This window comes from Stegodyphus dumicola, chromosome 7 (genome assembly GCF_044657685.1).
Source record: "Stegodyphus dumicola isolate Sdum_Otavi_A_Nest chromosome 7, ASM4465768v1".
Taxonomy (NCBI): domain Eukaryota; kingdom Metazoa; phylum Arthropoda; class Arachnida; order Araneae; family Eresidae; genus Stegodyphus; species Stegodyphus dumicola.
This window is the reverse complement of record NC_140774.1, coordinates 139,283,823-139,303,278: the sequence shown is the minus strand read 5'-3', so window position 1 is coordinate 139,303,278 and position 19,456 is coordinate 139,283,823. Positions and strand designations below refer to the sequence as shown.

Here is a 19,456-nt window from a genome sequence, read left to right as displayed (position 1 = left end):
AATTTAGTAAAACCTCAAATAGAATGTTTTATAATTCTAAAAATATAAAAATATTACAAAAGCTATTAAAGACATGCAAATAAAAATACTTATCTCTTTAATACTGACTCAATATTCAGCAACTAGGAGCTCCAATAATACTAAATAACCTCTTTGGATAAGAAAGCATGCACTTTTAGAATCATTGTATCAACTGTATTTTTTCTTCTAGAAAAATCCAGTCATTTCAAACGATTTTTAATTAGTGAAATATAACGGTACGAGATCATAGCTCGAACACAGAAATATCATTATTAATTTTATTTGTTACCAACATAATAGCCAAATGTTTTCAAACTTTTCATAAGTAATTTTTATAAAGATTGAAACAATATTGTTTTCTTAGTCATATCAAAACTGCGCCCAAAGGTGTGGCAGCTAGGATCCCTAACCATTATACCGATTAGGACAGCTTACGTGTTTATTTATTATTATTATTTACGTGTTCCGCCCTAAGGCACTACATGGAAGGGAGAGATGCTTTGTAGAGGACTTTCTAACAGAAACGTTTCGTATTAACACATTACACAGGGGGGAAAACCATGAAGACGCTTATGCAGCCAGTCCGTTCGAACCTCCGACCGAACTACCAGCGTTCACCGTATATTCCTTAGGAATGAATTTCTTGGAAACAATTCCTTACCTATCAAAAGTAGTTCATCAAGAAGTTGGTACCTGTGATATTAGAGTTTCCCCTAGTTTCAACATCAAAGTTTTCTTCTGTTGGGAGTGTTGGTGATTTTACTTGTTTTCTAATCCTGGTAAAACGGCTGAATGCATGGGTGTTTTCGTCGCTTTGCCTTGCGTGATGCAAGTATGAGATAGTTTCCTTTAGAAAGCCCTCCGCGAAGACATTCTTCCCCTTAGTCAAACAGCTCTTGTGTGTTTTGTTATACTCAACTAAGTATTTACTAACTGCGTTTACTCTGGTCTGCTAGCACAAAATGCAGAAATTCCAAAAAATACTTAAGTAAAATGGATACAGTTTCTGCTAGATCAAAACTTATTTCACTCCTTGCTTTAAGTACGCGGAGAAGCTGAATATAATAAATTAGACCAATATGTGAGAGCTGATTTCAGCAAAAAGAGGCAAATGATTTAATTGAGGAAATGCTCTTAAACGACATTGAGAACTTTTTTAATTATTTTTGCATCACGCCTCATCAGTTCGATGAATTTAAAGCCCTTCTTGAATCCCTTATTCAAAAACAGAACACTAGTTTTCCTCAAAATGTTTCGGAAAAGCATCGTATGGGGATAAAAAAAATATGTCCCAGAAAAGATCGTTGTATATGCCTAATTTATTATATTTTAGAATTTTATTGAACGATAATTAAAATTTCTTAATTGCGTATTTTGATTTTAGAGACTGAGGTTTTTATAAAGAAAGACACTAAATTTTTTAGGTTATCTATGTAGTAATTTCCTTAATAAAACTGGTTTAATTGATGTAATAAAAGATTATATTTTTATATAACGTGTAGAGTCATTAGGTGTTTTATGCTTGAGTAGTGAAAAATATGCAATGTTCTCCCCGGAATTCGAACCTTGGACTTCTCGAATACGTGCCGAGTATGTTTCCAAGTACACCACGAAGGTATGCGGAAATGCCTTATATATTCCCCCTTTTTTAACGGGCGACTAGGGATTAGGGGCCTCAATAACTAATCCTGGTGGTAATGAATTATCGTCCATTACCACCACAGTTCGGGCGCCACTTATAAAGTCATTAGGACTTTTTGAAGCATGAGACGTGAAAAATGTGCATTGCCCTCGTCGGGACTCAAATCTTGGACCTCTGGAATACGCGTCGAGTAGACTTCCAATTATACTACGAAGGCATGCGGAGAGAAGGGAGAAAATACCTTATAAATGTATGTAAGATTTGAAGGCTTACCAAATATCGAACATTAAAAAAAGAAGCAAGTTAAAAAAAAATAGCCAAATAAAGAAGAAAAATTTCTAAAAACTTTTAAAATATATTTTCTGCCTTATGTACATATTTTTTAACACTTAAATGTAACTGTAATCACTTCAATTAGTCATTCATGTATTAGCGAAGAGTTGCTGTCTAGCTTTATTTTATAAAGTCACTTTTGTAGAAAACTCATTGAAGTAACTACATTTTGTGTAGTATTTCTTTCTGTTTTGAAAACCTAATTCCACAATTAGTAAATTTGTTAGTGCTCACTCAATTAGTAAGTTTACTAGTGTTCTTTAAACTAATGAAAAATTATTATCAAGTTTAAATCTTTGTTAAAATTTGTGTGGAGAATGGCCACTTGAGAAAAACAAACATAGAGCTTTTAAAATGTCCAGAAATATTTCATAAAATCAAGTTCAATTTAAGGTTGAATTTTGCCTTTATTTAAATGCGATATATTAGCAAGCTTCTGTTAAATATTTGCATAGTCACCTGTAGTAACGGCAACCGCCGGCAATAAAAGGAGGTGCTTTCCTTAGTGGCACCGCAGTTCCTTTTAGTTTGAGCCAGAATAGACCTGCCCGGGAAGAAGCCAGGGGATGAGAGATTCCGGTTTCCGCCCTGTTTCCGGTTCCCGTCCGGTTTCCGCCCTGTTTCCGGTTCCCGTCTTGTTGCGGATCCAGTCCTGTTCCGGTTCCCGTCTTGTTCCAGTCCAGTTCCGGTCCTGATCCAGTCCTATTCCAGTTCCAGCCGTGGCCGTTTAAGTCCAAAATACGTAGGAGCGGATGTCTGAATTCAGTGAAAGGGAGATATACGCCGAAAGGGCTAGATGGATTCTGTCTTTTAAAGGAAAGTGTTCTTCACCGTGCCGGCATAGCTGTTACTTTAAAGCACTTTGAATGTTTTCCACCCAAGATGTTAAGTTTTTGTTTGTGATGTTAAGTTTTCATCAGTGTTGAAGTTTCAGTTAAATAAACCTTTAAGTTTTAGACAAGGTTTTTGTGTTCTTCAGAAAATTTTAGATTCGAAGTCAGATACAGCACATAGGATTATTATCGGAAAAATCAACATTTGGCATCAAGCGACAGGATATTGTCTGCAAGGTAAGCGACTTTTTTACTTTTGAATCATGGAAGCTTTAAAATTAGCAAGAACTCAGTATAGAAGACTATTCAGTAAAGCTTGTAATGAATTTGACAATGAAGAAACTAAATTTAATCAGGAAGAAAAATTAATTAAAATAAAAGTTATTTCCGAGAAAGCTAAAGTTTTGTTTGATACTGAAATGAAAATACGAGAATTAATGTTTAAAGAAATTACAGATGAGACTTTACTTATTAAGGAAATAGATGAATCTGAATTCTATTTTGATAGGTGGAGACTTCTGGAAAGTAAAGTAAAAGATCTTACTTCTGGAACCCCGAATGTAACTTTAATTGATCCGTCCTTTATTCAGAATAAAATGTTACATTATCCGAAGATTAAATTGCCTATCTTTGACGGCAACGTGAAGAAATGGCTAGGATTTTGGGGGCAATTCCAAAAGATTGGTAAAGATCCTACATTAGATAATAATGATAAATTTGCTTATTTAGCACAGGCTATGGAGAAGAATTCTCCTGCAGAGGAAATAGTTAAAAGCTTTCCGCCAACTGGCGATAGTTACAAGAGCGCAATCGAAGCATTGCAAACGCGTTTTGGTAACAAAGAATTACTAACGGAGATTTATATTCGTGATTTGCTAACCCTTGTTATTCAAAAACAAGGTACACACTCTTTGCGGAAACTATACGATGAACTGGAATCTAATCTAAGAGCCTTGGAGATATTGGGAATAACTAGAGGCAAATATTGCGCGATATTATATCCATTGGTAGAATCAGCATTGCCGAATGAAGTCTTAAAAACGTGGGAGAGACTTAGGTTTTCGCGTAAAGGATCAGAAAGTTTAACCGGCGAAAACGCCCAGTTAAGAGAAAGGGAATCTGACCTTGAGCGCCTTTTATCTTTCTTGCGCGGTGAAGTTGAAAGTGAGGAAAGAATTTCTTTAGCAGCTAAATCTTTCAATGTTTTCGATCGATTGGCTCACGGTAATAAGAAAGGGAATTCGGGTTTAAAGATAAGAGAACCTCGCTTAAAACCTACGGCAGCTGAACTGTTTACTTCTTCTAATGAAGTTAGAAAAGGCTGCATATTTTGTTCCAGTATAAATCATGGTTCTGCGGAATGTTTTCAGGCGCGTAACTTATCGTTGTCAGAAAGAGAAGTTTTGGTCCAAAGGACACGCTCTTGTTATCTGTGTCTGAAATCTGGACATTCTGTCAGGAGGTGTAGATTAAAAACAGTTTGTTTTACATGCGGCAAAAGGCATCATATTTTTCTATGTAAGGGCCATTCACAAATGAGTGAGACAAGGGCAACGGAACAGCCTCCAAATCAGGCTGAAACACTCGCCAACATTTCTTCAAGGTCTCCTAAAGTTTTGCTGCAAACAATAAGAGTAATAATTAAAGGAGATAAAAAATCTCGTTCGGCTCGAGCTATAATTGATACTGGTTCTCAAAGGTCGTATATTCTACAAAACGCAGCTCAAGATATGGGTTACAGGTATACGGTAAAGGAATACCTTAGCCACGCATTATTTGGCGGTACGACGACCAGTTTGTGTGAACATAAAGTTTACAAAATTCATTTATCTAGTACGTCTGGCTCGTACAGTTGTAATTTTGATGCGTTAAGTCAGCCTGTTATTTGTAATAATATACCTTCTATTGGAAAAGGAATATGGCTTAAAGAGCTTGCTGACTGTGGAATAAGTTTAACAGATCGTTTAGAAGGACCTATAGAAATTTTAATAGGAGCCGATGTTGCAGGACGATTATTAACGGGGAATCGTAAACAAATTTCAAACGGTCTTGTAGCTATTGAGACAAAGTTAGGATGGACGGTTATGGGAAAAACCGGGGAGTTGAATAGTGAAGGTTCAACATTCTTAGTTACTTCAATGTTGAATAAAGAGGCTTGTATTTCTGATTTATGGGCCCTCGACTCGCTTGGTATTACGGACCCATCCGAACAAAAGAGTAAATTGGAATTGTATGAGGCTACCAGGCAACATTTTCTTGATACTGTAAAAATAGAAGATGACCGCTTTGTAGTGTCTTTGCCTTGGTTGGAAGGGCACCCTCCCCTGTCGGATAATTTTGAGTTATCACTTAAAAGGTTGCACGGTACGATTAGGCAACTTGAAATCGATAATCTTCGCCAAGAGTATGAAAATATATTCCAAGAATGGCTCAAAGAAGGCATAATAGAGGAAGTACCCGTAAATGAATTAGATTTACCCCATCATTATTTGCCACATAGACATGTTGTTAAGGAACATAGTACTACGAAGTTACGGCCAGTATTTGACGCTTCGTCTAAAGTAAAGGGTTCTCCGAGTCTCAACGATTGTCTTGAAAAGGGATTAAACCTTATTTCATTTATTCCTACAATCTTAAATAGATTTCGCCAAGAAAAAAATAGGGGTGATTTCTGATATTCGTAAGGCCTTTCTACAAATTGGCCTGAATTTTAGTGACAGAAACTTCCTCCGATTTCTTTGGATAAAGGGTGAAGATGGCTTGAAGCATTTTCGTCATTGTCGAGTCGTATTTGGTGTAACCAGTAGTCCATTTTTACTTGGAGCCGTTATTCAATATCACCTAAATTCAATTTTGGAGAAAAATGATGCAGATGTAAAATATTCTTCCAACATTATTGTTAAATTAATGAATAGTTTCTATGTTGATAACTGTGTAACAAGTGTTGGAAGTGAAGATGAATTACAGCGCTTCATGAAAGTATCTTCAGATGTTATGGCAGAACGAAAATTTGAATTACGGGGTTGGGAATATACCGACTGTAGTTCAGAAACAGAATCTATTGCGAATGTATTAGGTTTGTTATGGGAAAGACAAGGCGATACTCTTCAAATAAATGTTGCTAATTTACAAAATCTTTGTTTCGAGAAAGTTACGAAAAGAAGTATTTTGGCAATAGCCCATAAAGTATTTGATCCCATCGGTATAGCATGTCCAGTTCTTATATTACCTAAGATGTTATTACAGCGTACATGGGAAACAAAAGTAAAATGGGACGAAGAAGTTAACACCGAAATTAAAAGTAAATTTTTGAAATGGGTAAAGGACATTTTTCTTTTGAAAAACATTAAAATTCCAAGGTGGATACGATATCAGCCAAAACAGTGTTCAATCCATGTTTTTTGTGACGCCAGTCAAGCAGCGTATGCGGCAGTAGTTTTTATTCGTGTAGAAGAACCTGAATCAGTTAAAGTCCAGTTGCTTCAGGCTAGGTCTAGAGTTTCCCCTTGTGGTAAAAAGGAAACGACTATTGTAAGATTAGAATTGTTAGCAGCAACTATTGCATCTCGTCTTGCTGCAGACGTTCTAAAAGACTTTGAGGCCAGAAGTATATTTTTCTGGACAGATTCAACTACTGTCCTTGCATGGATAAAAAGGGAAGAACAATGGGGGACATTTGTAGAAAATAGAGTACAGGAAATAAGGCTTTTGACACGTGTGGAGGATTGGAGGCATATACCTGGTCACCTTAACCCTGCAGATCTTCCAAGTAGAGGGTGTTCAGTTCGCCAACTCTCCCGGTCAAAATGGTGGGAGGGTCCGAGCTGGCTTTTAAAATCGCAAGAAAATTGGCCGAGTGCCGAATTTATAACTGATGAAGCGGAAATAGCCAGCGAGAAAAAAAAGGCAGTGGTTTCATCTCTAGTGTCTACTGAAAGGTTTAGTTTGAAGGAGCGATTTTCTAGCTATCGAAAAACAGTTGTTGGTTGGATTCAACGATTTTTCTTTAATTGCAGAAATAAGAAAAAAGGAAAGGTGAACTCACTGTTGGTGAAATTGATTTTGCAGAAAAGGTTGTTATTCGCTTGATTCAATCGGAATCGTTTCAGGATATAGAAGACGCACGCTTACGAACTCTTAGTCCATTTTATGATGTGGGAATTGTAAGAATTAAAACTGGTGCGTTTCGAAGAGATGACACGTTAGAGTTTAGAACACCTATAATATTACCAGGAGAACATCCATTAGTTAGGAATTTAATTATGGAAGAACATAAAAAGAAAAAAAGAAAGGACATGCAGGTGTACAATATATACTGAATACCTTAAGGGAAAGGTTTTGGTTGTTATCTGGCAGAAGAACGGTGCGTTCTGTTTTGAGTAAATGCATTACTTGCAAGAGATATTCTGCTGCACCTGTTGACCACATATCAGCCCCACCGCCAATAGAGCGAGTAAATGATTCAGCAGTATTTCAAGTAACGGGTATAGACCTTTGTGGTCCTTTATTGTTGAGAAACAAAGAAAAGGCGTGGATTTGTGTTTTTACATGCGCCGTTTATAGAGCGGTCCATTTGGAGTTGCTGACTTCTCTATCTACAGAAGTGTTTCTTCAGGCTTTTCATCGGTTCGTGTCACGAAGAGGTAAACCCACAACTGTGTACAGTGATAATGGAACTAATTTTGTAGGAGCTTCAAATGCATTTAAATTAATAGATTTTGAACAAATTAATCGGCAGGCAGCCAATGAGCGGATAACATGGAAATTTATTCCCCCTGGTGCTCCATGGTGGGGTGGTTGGTGGGAACGTCTGATCGGAATGATGAAGCAAGTCCTTAAAAAAGTTCTTAAACATGCTTGTTTAAATTATGAAGAAATGTACACGATACTGTGTGACTGTGAAGCGATTCTTAATGACCGACCGTTGACAGTAATTCCTTCCGATCCCGAATTTAAAGCTTTAACTCCTGTCGACTTTTTAAAAGAAATTAGAACTAGTAGTTTGCGGGATATAAAATACGGTATTAAATCAAGCAATTTACAAAGAAGATTTCAGTATATTCAAACTGTACGAGAAGTATTTAAAAATAGATTTCGTAAAGAATATTTGGGAATTCTCAAGGTTTCGCATAAAAGAGCTGAAAGGAAAGTTACTATTAAATTAGATGATATTGTTTTGATCGGTAGTAGTGACAAAAGACTTTTTTGGCAACTTGGTCGTGTCATAAAACTACTTCCAGGACCTGATGGAATAAATCGACTTGCAAGAGTAAAGACCCGAAATGGAATTTTGCTTAGAGCAGTTCGAACTCTGTATCCTTTAGAGGTAGCGCAAAATGATGTACCCGTGAAGCTGCAGAATGAAAAACAAGATTCTTTGTCTGAACTTAAACTCAACATAGATGATAAATCTGTCAGGCCTGTAACACGATCTGGTAGAACTGTAACTCCGCCGGACAGACTGGTATACTAAGGCTCTTTGGCATTGTTTTACTTTCATGTGAAAGTTCACTTTTTTTTTTCCCCTTAGGTGGAAGGATGTTAAATACTTGCATAGTCACCTGTAGTAACGGCAACCGCCGGCAATAAAAGGAGGTGCTTTCCTTAGTGGCACCGCAGTTCCTTTTAGTTTGAGCCAGAATAGACCTGCCCGGGAAGAAGCCAGGAGATGAGAGATTCCGGTTTCCGCCCTGTTTCCGGTTCCCGTCTTGTTGCGGATCCAGTCCTGTTCCGGTTCCCGTCTTGTTCCAGTCCAGTTACGGTCCTGATCCAGTCCTATTCCAGTTCCAGTCGTGGCCGTTTAAGTCCAAAACACGTAGGAGCGGATGTCTGAATTCAGCGAAAGGGAGATATACACCGAAAGGGCTAGATGGATTCTGTCTTTTAAAGGAAAGTGTTCTTCACCGTGCCGGCATAGCTGTTACTTTAAAGCACTTTGAATGTTTTCCACCCAAGATGTTAAGTTTTTGTTTGTGATAAGTTTTCATCAGTGTTGAAGTTTCAGTTAAATAAACCTTTAAGTTTTAGACAAGGTTTTTGTGTTCTTCAGAAAATTTTAGATTCGAAGTCAGATACAGCACATAGGATTATTATCGGAAAAATCAACACTTCCTTTCTGTATAAATAATAGTTTTGAAAGACAAAAATCATGTTTGTAGTTATTGAAAAAAAAAAAAAATACAAACTCCTTGTGAGGGTCGAGGTTGATAAAAATATATGGAATATGCACTATCATCAAAGGAAGGGAAAAGCAAAGCAGAAACCTGTTATTAAGTATTAGTTTAATTTTCATCTTAACGTGTTACCTCAACGCTAGGGTGTAGCCATGGAAATACTGATTTTTAATCTTATCTTTTGGGAATAAGTATCTGTGCTCTCCTGAAGTTAGCGATAAACTTTGTAGAGTTTTTAGGTTATTTTGAAGCAGGAGATGTAAAATATGTGCAATGCCCTCTCGGGAACTCGCACTCAGGACCTATGCTTCTAATTGCACCAAGAAGGAAGAAAATACCTTATAACAACTTAAAATACCTAACTTTCCTATAAATAATTTTTTTATAATACCAAGTTGGTTACAACACCGGCCTTTGTGGAGCTTGAACTTGCAATCTTTGGCTCCAGAAGCCAACTCTTTATCCGTGTATACGAGTCAAGTTCCCTTAGAAAGTCCTCCACGAAGGCATCCCTGCTTATTCACATAGCCTACAAACCGTTTCTATTGCTGTTTGCTCTGGTTGGTTAAAACAGAAAACGTAGGGTTACAGAACCTAGTGCTTGGCGACTTTTGATTCATCACCTTTACAATTTGTGTTTGAGCCTGGTGTATCAAAAAGTGTGCACAATCCCCAAAAAAATCCGCAGCTCAGCGGTAACGAGCGCGGAAAAAAAGTCCCAGACCTCAGATCGCCGGTTCTATCCCCCCTCGCAGCTTTCATCAATTCTGCTCTACACGTATTTATTTTTAACTTTATTATTATCTGTCTTTTCGCCTTCGGGTGCGGTGTTAAAAATTAAACGCCTTTATTTTCTCTATTTTTGTTAATTTTTCTTATTTTTATTTACTGGTTTGTACTCTTTGTAGTAGATAGCTGTGGCAAGATTACGATCCAAGATCCCGAAAAGCGTTTCAATAGAAATAGCGCAGAATGGAATAAAATATAATTTTAGTTATATTAATTTAGGTAAAAAAGAATAGGTATCCGACGCCCTTAAATGTTTACTGAATGTTTTCATTTGGTTTATTTTTAACATTCCTTTATTTGTATAAATGAATGCGCTATGGAAATTTACACATCAGACTCTTTCTAACAGAAATGACGAAAAAGGGCATATGCTATCTCCATGTAAACACCCTTTTCTTGTAAAACAATTACGTACTTTTTTCACTTGTTGATGAAATATGTTTAACATCTTTCCTTTATGTGTAATGGAGAAGATTCAAAGAAGAATTTTAGAAATAGAAATTCCGACTATAAAACATGATAAAAGAGAAGTTGTCTTATGTAAGAATATGTCCTTCATTAGGATCGCGATTTGTATATAAGTTTAAATTTAAATACAAATAAACTATTAGTAAGATCAGTAAGTTATTTAAAATATATTCCACACAATTTCTCCAAGCTTTCATTCACAAACTAAAAAAATACCGAATGAAATAAACGCTGTTTCCGTTTGTTTGGCGTTAATTACTACGCCTACACGGCGATAACTCGCATTCCAAATATGACCGCGAAACATGTTTCATCCAATGAGAGCAGACCGTAGTGAAATGGTCTGTAGGCTTTGTGAATATGCGGCATCCCTCCCGTTAGGCAGATAGCTCTAGTGTGCTTTGCCGTAATCTCAATAAATCAAACCAAACCAACTCTTTATCCACTAGGCAACAGGAGCTAGTAAAAGCAACCAACCTGAAATTGGTGCTGATTCTAAGTAAAATTCAAAATATAGGATTTCGCAATCTATCATTATTTTCTCGCAATTAATCTCTTACCTTGGATTATTGTGTAAGAATTATCAACATTTCATATTTGTGGTTGGTAATTATAATTTATTACTCTTTTATGAATTTGGAATTTTCTTTTAATAACTGTATTAACTTATACATTTTAATTATTAACTGAACTTTTTATTAAGATTATTCGATTTGATTTCATATTTTTCTAAAGCAGAATTTTTGAAAGTATATTCATTCTGTGTATTGCTGTAATTATTTACATTCATTATGTCACTATGTTCTCTGTTTTTATATTATATTGTCATTAAATCTAATTCTACTGTCTATATTTTACTCATTGTATATTATTGGGCTGCCCAACATCAGACTGTACTTTAGCTTATGTATATTCTATATTTGTGTGTATTACACCTTTGTAAAATTTTTGCTTATTGTCAAAACTCGCTCTTGTTTGGCCCTGTATGCTTTTGTTATTTTATTTAATAAATTTGGGGCCTGGGCGGTTGTTGGGACTGTCTTTCGTGGGCATTTGGTCTGTTGGGCTGCCCTCGAGTTGAATTTGGCTCTGGGTTTGGGCGCCCGGTGCGTGGCGTATTGCGATTCCTCTTTAGGCTCTAGATATAGGTGGACGTGGTGCTATACCGATTAACCTTTTGGTAAAGGGACAGTGCCCACGTCCTCCGTTGCTTATCGCTTATAGTATTAAAAAAATGAGAGTCTGCAGCCATATCAACTTGTAACGACATAGAAAGTACAAGGTGAGCAAAAAATCTTTCCCGGACTGCAAATATAAAGCTATTATAATTAGGCATATGTGGTTTTCTTGAAAGGGTAACTATAACAGTACCATGTCACTTAATTTCAACTTATGTCCCATTTGCAATTTGAAGAATGTCAAATCTGTATTCCAGTTTTCGTCACGTGTTCTTCAACATTTGCTTTATAACATTTCACATAGTATTTGTTATTCTGATCTAAAATATATCAGTGTCAGAAACTGGTTTCAGAAATTACCTGGTCACAATGATCAATCTTTGATATTATACCCTGCCCGATTCCCGATGGAGTTAACAGACTCAGCACTCACTGTTATTTCTTGGAAGCTCACCAATACTGCCAGCAGCAGACTTTTGGTGCTGATTCCTGATGCTCTTTATCTGTAGGATTTTCTCCATATAAACTTCTAAACAACCACTGATTGGAAATTTAAATTTATAATAGCCCAGTTTATATAGATATATACTTTTTTTCATCGATATCATTTGGTTAGTATCCATTCCTTGGTACCATCAACTACTGTTTAAAAATATTACTATAACTATAGGACTATGTCATGATAAAAATTTCGCATTTCTGTTTTCTTAAAATAACAATTGAAACTGCTGTACTCAAATGTTGACAATTCATTCAGTAGTCTCTTTTACGAAAAGGACAGCTAAAGTTAGAATTTTCTTTTCTCTATCAGAGCATCTGGATAAAAAGAATGGCTCACCAAAATTTTCGAGATGAAGAAGTAAAATCAAGCCTGAAATAGTGAAATAGAAGTAGAAGAGTTATATTCAGAACTCATCTTGGTAAAACAGAGGAAGAGAGGGGGGAAGAAAAGAAGTTTTATTTTAATCTTCCGGTAAATTTTAAAATGGAGAATGTAGTCAAAACATTTTAAGTGCCAATTGCAATATAAACAAGAAACTATTTTTCAAACATAAAAACGTTCAGTTTTATTATATACATGACATAATTCGTGCTAAAGTGTTAAAATAGTTTAATAAATTCATTATTTACTTATGATGCATTTAAAAACTTGCAAATAGAATTAATTACGTTTTAGCGTATACTTTGTTTTGTTTCAAGAATTCCTGTGATCATCTATCTGTTCCAATTTGAATAGAAGGCTTTATAATTTATTACTTATTTACACGAATAAAACTGAAAAGAAGTCTATGTATAGTATATGTAGAAGTATACACAAATAATATAAATATACAAAGTCATTCTCCTGTCATTACTTTTAAATAAATACAGGAAAGATGTCGTTGCCAATAAAATCGTTTATCTTCGTGATTTTCATCGCAGCTTTTATGAAAGGCTTAAGAATTTCCTGAAAAATTGCAAATAAAAACATCAAAATTTCATTCAAGTTATAAAATTACAAAGTGTTAAATATAATTCGCACAATAAGCATCTTTCATCAGCTAAAAATTGCAATATATTTAGAAATCTACAAAACTGGCGATGACTGATTTAATATTTAGAGATATTGTCTGCAAAATATGGCTAAATAAGAATTCCATGTATTAAAAATTACGAATTTAAAACTACATGAATTATATTTTTTACATGTGTTATATATTTACATCTTAAGAATTTATTAATGTTACAGCGTAAGGAATTCAAGATACTCCAAAAGCGTTTAGTATATGACGTGTGCACAAAACTCATTACAAGGCCTTTATTATTACAAGCAGTAGACATATACTTACACTTACTAAGTGTTTAAATGACGCAGAAAAAGTTGTTTTAAATGATGCAAAGTTTTTCGTTTCGGCATTTTTACATTTAAAGAAATCAGTTCTGTTAAAACCACGAAATCTAGCTTTTATACGTTCCTCTGGTCACTATATTAATATTTAGGAAAACTTTATACTCATAAAGAATAAAACACAAAAAGTCTGGCTTGAGTAATACAAAAATTGACCGATATATTTGATATTAAATTCGAACATCATATTTACAGCTGCACATAATTTGAAGAGTAAGATGTTTGTATTTGTGTGTAACTAAAGCAAAATATTAGTTTATAAAAAAGTTCCTGATTAAGCTGTATATTATCCTGATTAAGTTCTGTATATTTCTAGGCAAATTATTGTGAAAAGTATTGATCGACATTTTTTTTTTTTTTTTTTCAAAATGGAGATGGAAACAGCAGAATGTTATACAGTTCGTGCTCTAAAAAGCTCTTGACAGTCTTCAGTATTGACACGCAGACAGCCACTAATAGTAAAATTTGTATTAATTAGACATGAAAAACGATTATGATAAAAAGTTTAATTAGTAAAGAAAAAAGTTTTTTAAGATACCGGGTTGTGGTACTAAAGCAATAAAACTTCTTGAGAATGCTAATAACATATTTCTAGGCTTATAAATTATTTGTGTGAAAATTATTTCGGCATACCTAATGTAGCAAAATTATGAAAACAATATTAATATACGAAAGGATATCAATGAATAGTATATAAGCAGGAAAAATCAAACTCGAATTATTTTAACATATTTTTTACCCGACCCTTCAATGCAAATTCAAAATTACGTCAGATATCGCAAATTTTGAAAATAAATATTTCGGTTAAATTTTTCGTGAGTCAAACTTTTGTGTTCTATATTTCATAAATAGTACACATTATTTTTTTAATAGCTAACCCAAAATGAACTTTTCAAAAATTCTTTTACAGTATTTTTCACCTTGTTATAGTTTTATTTGCTTTAAATAGGTAATATAAAAAATACGAAATATTTTTTTAAAAAAGAAACAAAGAACGAAAGCGATAGAAAATTCTAACTGTAACTGAATTTTTAGAGTTAAGAGTTAGTTTCCTTATTTTCATTCAGCACTGACCGCTTCTAGGACTCTACGTTTGGTGGTTTCATAAAACTACCATGAACTCGCATTCTTCTCATAAATAACATCTTTCATGGCATTGTACAAATATTTATCTGTTTTCCTAGTCTATGATGTTAATTATGAAATAGATTTTTCTCGTAACAAACTGCTACATCAATTACATTAATGGACAGCTCAGTCGTTTCAAAATATTCATTGTTCGTGATCGGACTGCGGTTGCGTGTCGTAAAAGTATCTTTTACCCATGAAAAATTAAAATAGGAAATTGCGAATTGATAATCAAAAGGCTATTTTATTACCATCAAAAGTTATTTAACTATCGCCATACACTTACGGATAGAATTTTAAATGTTAAATTTTTAGTTAGTTCACGAGTCTAAGAATAGTTAGTTAATCTTGCAATAGCTAGTTACTGAGTCTTAAAAAGAGAGTTGCTATAAATGCTCAAGAAACACTATACTTAAACATATTCCTGACTGACTTTATAATGATTTGAGTTTCGTTATTATATATTTAAACTGATTAAATATCATTAAATTATTATTTACCCAAAATCAGTTTTTTAAATATCATGAACTCTCACACAATAATTAATACTGAGTTATATCATGAATTAGTATATTTTTTTAGCTTTGTTTTGCACGTTTTATTGGTTGAACAGTAACCGTAATTCTAATGTACTGCAAGAAATAAAAATGCATGTGTTATTGTTATTTTTACTTCCTTGTACGAAGTAAAATGGAAGTATTGTAACCACGAAAAGTTTCAGGCATCATATTTCAACGCAAATATCCATTTTCACCGCTATCTAATTCAATCAAGTTAATTTACTGAAGCGGTGAAATTAGAATTAGATATCTATCTAATATCTAATTCTAATTTCACCGCTTCAGTAAATTAACCTAATTCGAATCTCATTATGGACTCTTCAGGGAAAATGCACAATGAGTTTCGAATTTTGCTAATTCCATATCGCGTTTCGTCAAAACAGAAGAATTGAGACTATACACGAAATAATTTTTTGACTATTAAACCGACAAAATTATCTATTATAACTTAAGTCTCAATTCCGCTGCTTCTAAAAGTAAATGAGAAACACATTAATAGTGCAAGAAAAAACTTTATAAACTAACTTGGTTAGGCAAATGCACAAAATAAAATAAATAGCGAATTGCTATTAGTTAATTTATACATGCTTTTAAAGTAGGATCTACTTAGCTTGAAGAGTTAAAACTTTGCAATTTAACGATGTTTTTGCTTGACATCTGTACGTAAGGACAGAATAAAGGACTCTTTTCTCCCAAAATATTTGTAAAGCTAATTTAAAATGTATTCTGAAAAGAAATTTTCGTGGCGTCTGTGCGGCGAAGTGACTAGAACGTCGCGCAGCTGCACCACAGGTCCCGGCTTCGATCCCCGTGCTGGGCAAGGTTGACTCAGCCTAATAAGTGGATCGATAAAATGAGTACCCCAAGTTCGCTTGGGGACTGGACATTTCCGAGAAACGAGATTCTAGTAGTGAGATTCTGAAGGATCACGGGTAATTTTTCAATGTGGCGAGAGCTCTTGTTGTGAAATCATGGACGGTGGAAATAGATGCTGATTTAATTGAAGAAATGCGGAAAAAGCCAGATATATATATATATAGCTGCTTTGTTGTAGTATAACTGTCTAAGTCATTTCTAAATGTTATATTCATTAAATTTATAATCGTGGAAATTTCAGAATAGACAATATTTTATGACGTGTTATTTCTGATGATTTGTTTACAGATTATTCTTCACCAAATTTGTCGTTTTTTGGGCTGATCGTGTGAAAAGAATGTTATTGTTATATATAATAGAATTTTTTTATTAAGGGGAATAATTTTTTAAATAATAGATATATGATCGACGTTACTTTTCTGCTAATAACATTTATTACTTTTAAATTTCAATTGCATAATCAGCGACTATGTTAAAATCAGCAATTATGTATGTCTATTAAAACATAGATTATTTAAAAATGAAGCTACACATTAAATTTGTATGCTATTATCTTAAGGTTATTAATGAAATGCTTTTTAGATAATAAACACATTAAGAACTATATTTTTATAGTAAATGCTACATATTGAAACATTGGAAATTTATGAATTTATTATTATGAATGTTGAAAAACATTTGTATATACATTCATTAACAAAAATCTTATTCATTGCATTAATACTAATAAACATACATCAACCACTTCTAAACCATGGCATCTCTCTCGCTATGTGTAAGTAAGTATATGACTTATTTTTTTCTGGTCACTAACTACTAAAGAATTTTCTCCAGTAGATCGCATTAAAGTGCAGTAGGAAAAGATATTTCCAAATAAATGGTACTAGGGAATATATTAGATGTGTGTGTGTATATATATATATACATTTCTTAAATTGTATATATATATATATATATATATATACATACAATTTAAGAAAGGAGAACAAACTAAAAAAGGCCTGTGCGGTCAAGAATTTTGCGCATTGAGCTGCAAAATTAGAAAACAAGGTAAAAAGGAAATTCTTCATGCTATTGCTTTAAAGCAAATGTTCCCGTGAATAGTTTTTAACACTAAGTTAAAATAAATTGCAATTATAAAAAGATTAAATACAATAAAGATGAAATTATAACGAGAAAACTGACGAATAAAAAGTGAATGTAAAACTCAAATCAAATTTGAATGTTAAAAAATGTTGATTAAAGTTTAAACAATCCTGCAACATTTTAACATAAACACAAAAGTTATTTAAGACACAAGCAAAATTACAAAGAAGCGATAAATGGTAAATTAACCTAATTCGAATCTCATTATGGACTCTTCAGGGAAAATGCACAATGAGTTTCGAATCTTGCTAATTCCATATCGCGTTTCGTCAAAACAGAAGAATTGAGACTATACACGAAATAATTTTTTGACTATTAAACCGACAAAATTATCTATTATAACTTAAGTCTCAATTCCGCTGCTTCATTTCCTGGCGTCCGCTGGTTAAAAGTAAATGAGAAACACATTAATGGTGCAAGAAAAAACTTTATAAACTAACTTGGTTAGGCAAATGCACAAAATAAAATAAATAGCGAATTGCTATTAGTTAATTTATACATGCTTTTAAAGTAGGATCTACTTAGCTTGAAGAGTTAAAACTTTGGAAAATAAGGAAAAAACTTTAAAATCAGCAATCAACTTTTAAATTTAAACTATAAAGTGCATCAAATTAGGTCTCGCTATGACCAAAATTAAAAAATCTTAAACATGTATCTGTGACTCCTTCTGTGAAAAGCTATTAGCTAAAAATTGCCGTTTGCCTCCAGAAAAGCTAAGATTTCAGCTCACCAATAAGGTGGGACGACGTAAAAAGGAAAGAAACGTCATTAAGCTATGACCAATTAAACGTAACAGACAGTGAGCACAACTTGCCTCAAAAAGTGGGGATATATATAAAATGAACATTGCCAAAAAGTTTATTTGAAGTTACTTCTAATTCATATAACGATTATGTAACTAAGACACTATAACACGTCGAATAAATACTAATTCAGAAGTCAAAGAACAAAAATCAGCGTTATATTTACAAAATTTTCACAGGACTAGTTTCGATGATTTTACGGAACCACCATCCTCAGCTGCAAAACCGCAAAATGAATCGAAACTAGCAGGGTTTAATTTGAATTACTCATGAGATATATCACATGAGTCATTCCAGTTTGCAGAATTATCCACAAAAAAACCTGAAAGTTAGTGTTTACCGTATTCTCTGAACTGTAACCCCCCCACACACTTTTTTCAGAAAAAGCATATGAAATTCAGGGGTGCGGCTTTTACATGCAAGTGAATAGAAATAGATGCATACAAACAGCTGGCAACACAACAAAATGTATTTAATCATTGAGCATAAAATACATTGTTGTGTGAACGATTAGTATTGTACAAGTTTAGTTGACGTTGCTGGTCATGGTGTCCAGTTGTGAGATACTAGTGCTAGCAATAATTGATACTGGTAGTGCAGCCAACTACTGTAGTGATCGACAGTGACAGTGAATAAGGGGTACTGAGCACAGAAAAATGTTCCTTTTAATTGAAAATTAAAAAAAAATAATAATAATTAATGTATGGTAAGTACTGTTTTCCGTTTAACTGCTTTCACACCTGCAAAATGGAAAAATATTGTATACAGGATATCTGTCGCTTATTCTCAAGTTCATTTTTAATTAGGCGCATTTAGAATCTCCTATTTCTCCTAAATTACATATAAAAATTGAAGGTTTTATATATATAAATATGAATGTGCATGTTTATAGTATAGAGAGTACTACAGTGTAATACAGAAATATTCCATGCAGCTTTGTACAGAAATATGAGCCAACCAAGTATTGGTCTTTCCAAAAAAAAAAATATCTCTAGAGCATTTTGTTCTTTTTCTTCTTTTACCTTCTTCCGTTGCCTCTAGGCTAATAAGAAGGGCAGATAAAAGAGCATTCTGTTGAGTCAGTAAAACTTAATGGTGAGCTGAAAAAGACATGACACAAAATAATGAAAACAAGCAGAGCGAACGCGAGAAATCAATCGAGCGGGAAGACAGCGCGCGAAAGTTGAGACATATCCACGCATGCGCAAATTTAGCTTCTCTCTTCTTGGCCACAACTTAGACCCTCGTCTCGCAGGTGTGAACGGAACTGCCGTATTTTATGACCTTATGACAATGGCTCTATGCCCTTTATGCCGCCGTGTAAAAGCAGTCATAGGGCTGTTGCGCCACTGAGTTTAGTTTTTAAGGACATTTGTGCGAATTGTGTACGCATAATATAACGCCCCTCCCTTTTTTTTTTTTTTTTTTTTTTCGAAAGAGATATTTGTAGGAAAGAAAATCGCTTCTAAAGTCTCTATTTATTTCAAATATTATACTCTCCATATTCCCTTTAAAATTTTTGGGAACTTTAAACTGAAATGTCAAATGAGTAAAATAAATTCTTTCATTCAAATGACTATCAAATGTGGCTTAGCTGAATATATTTTCAATAATTCGT

At 33.9% G+C, this 19,456-nt stretch overlaps 1 long non-coding RNA gene across 1 annotated transcript in view; it reads right to left on the bottom strand.

The window, feature by feature from the left end:
- Positions 1 to 12,497: 12,497 nt before the first annotated feature.
- The window catches only part of LOC146996355 (uncharacterized), a 60,736-nt gene continuing 53,777 nt past the window's right edge, over positions 12,498 to 19,456 (bottom strand). The window contains exon 4 of the long non-coding RNA XR_015041911.1: positions 12,498 to 12,884. This is a non-coding gene — a long non-coding RNA (uncharacterized LOC146996355). The remainder of the gene's footprint in view (positions 12,885 to 19,456) is intronic.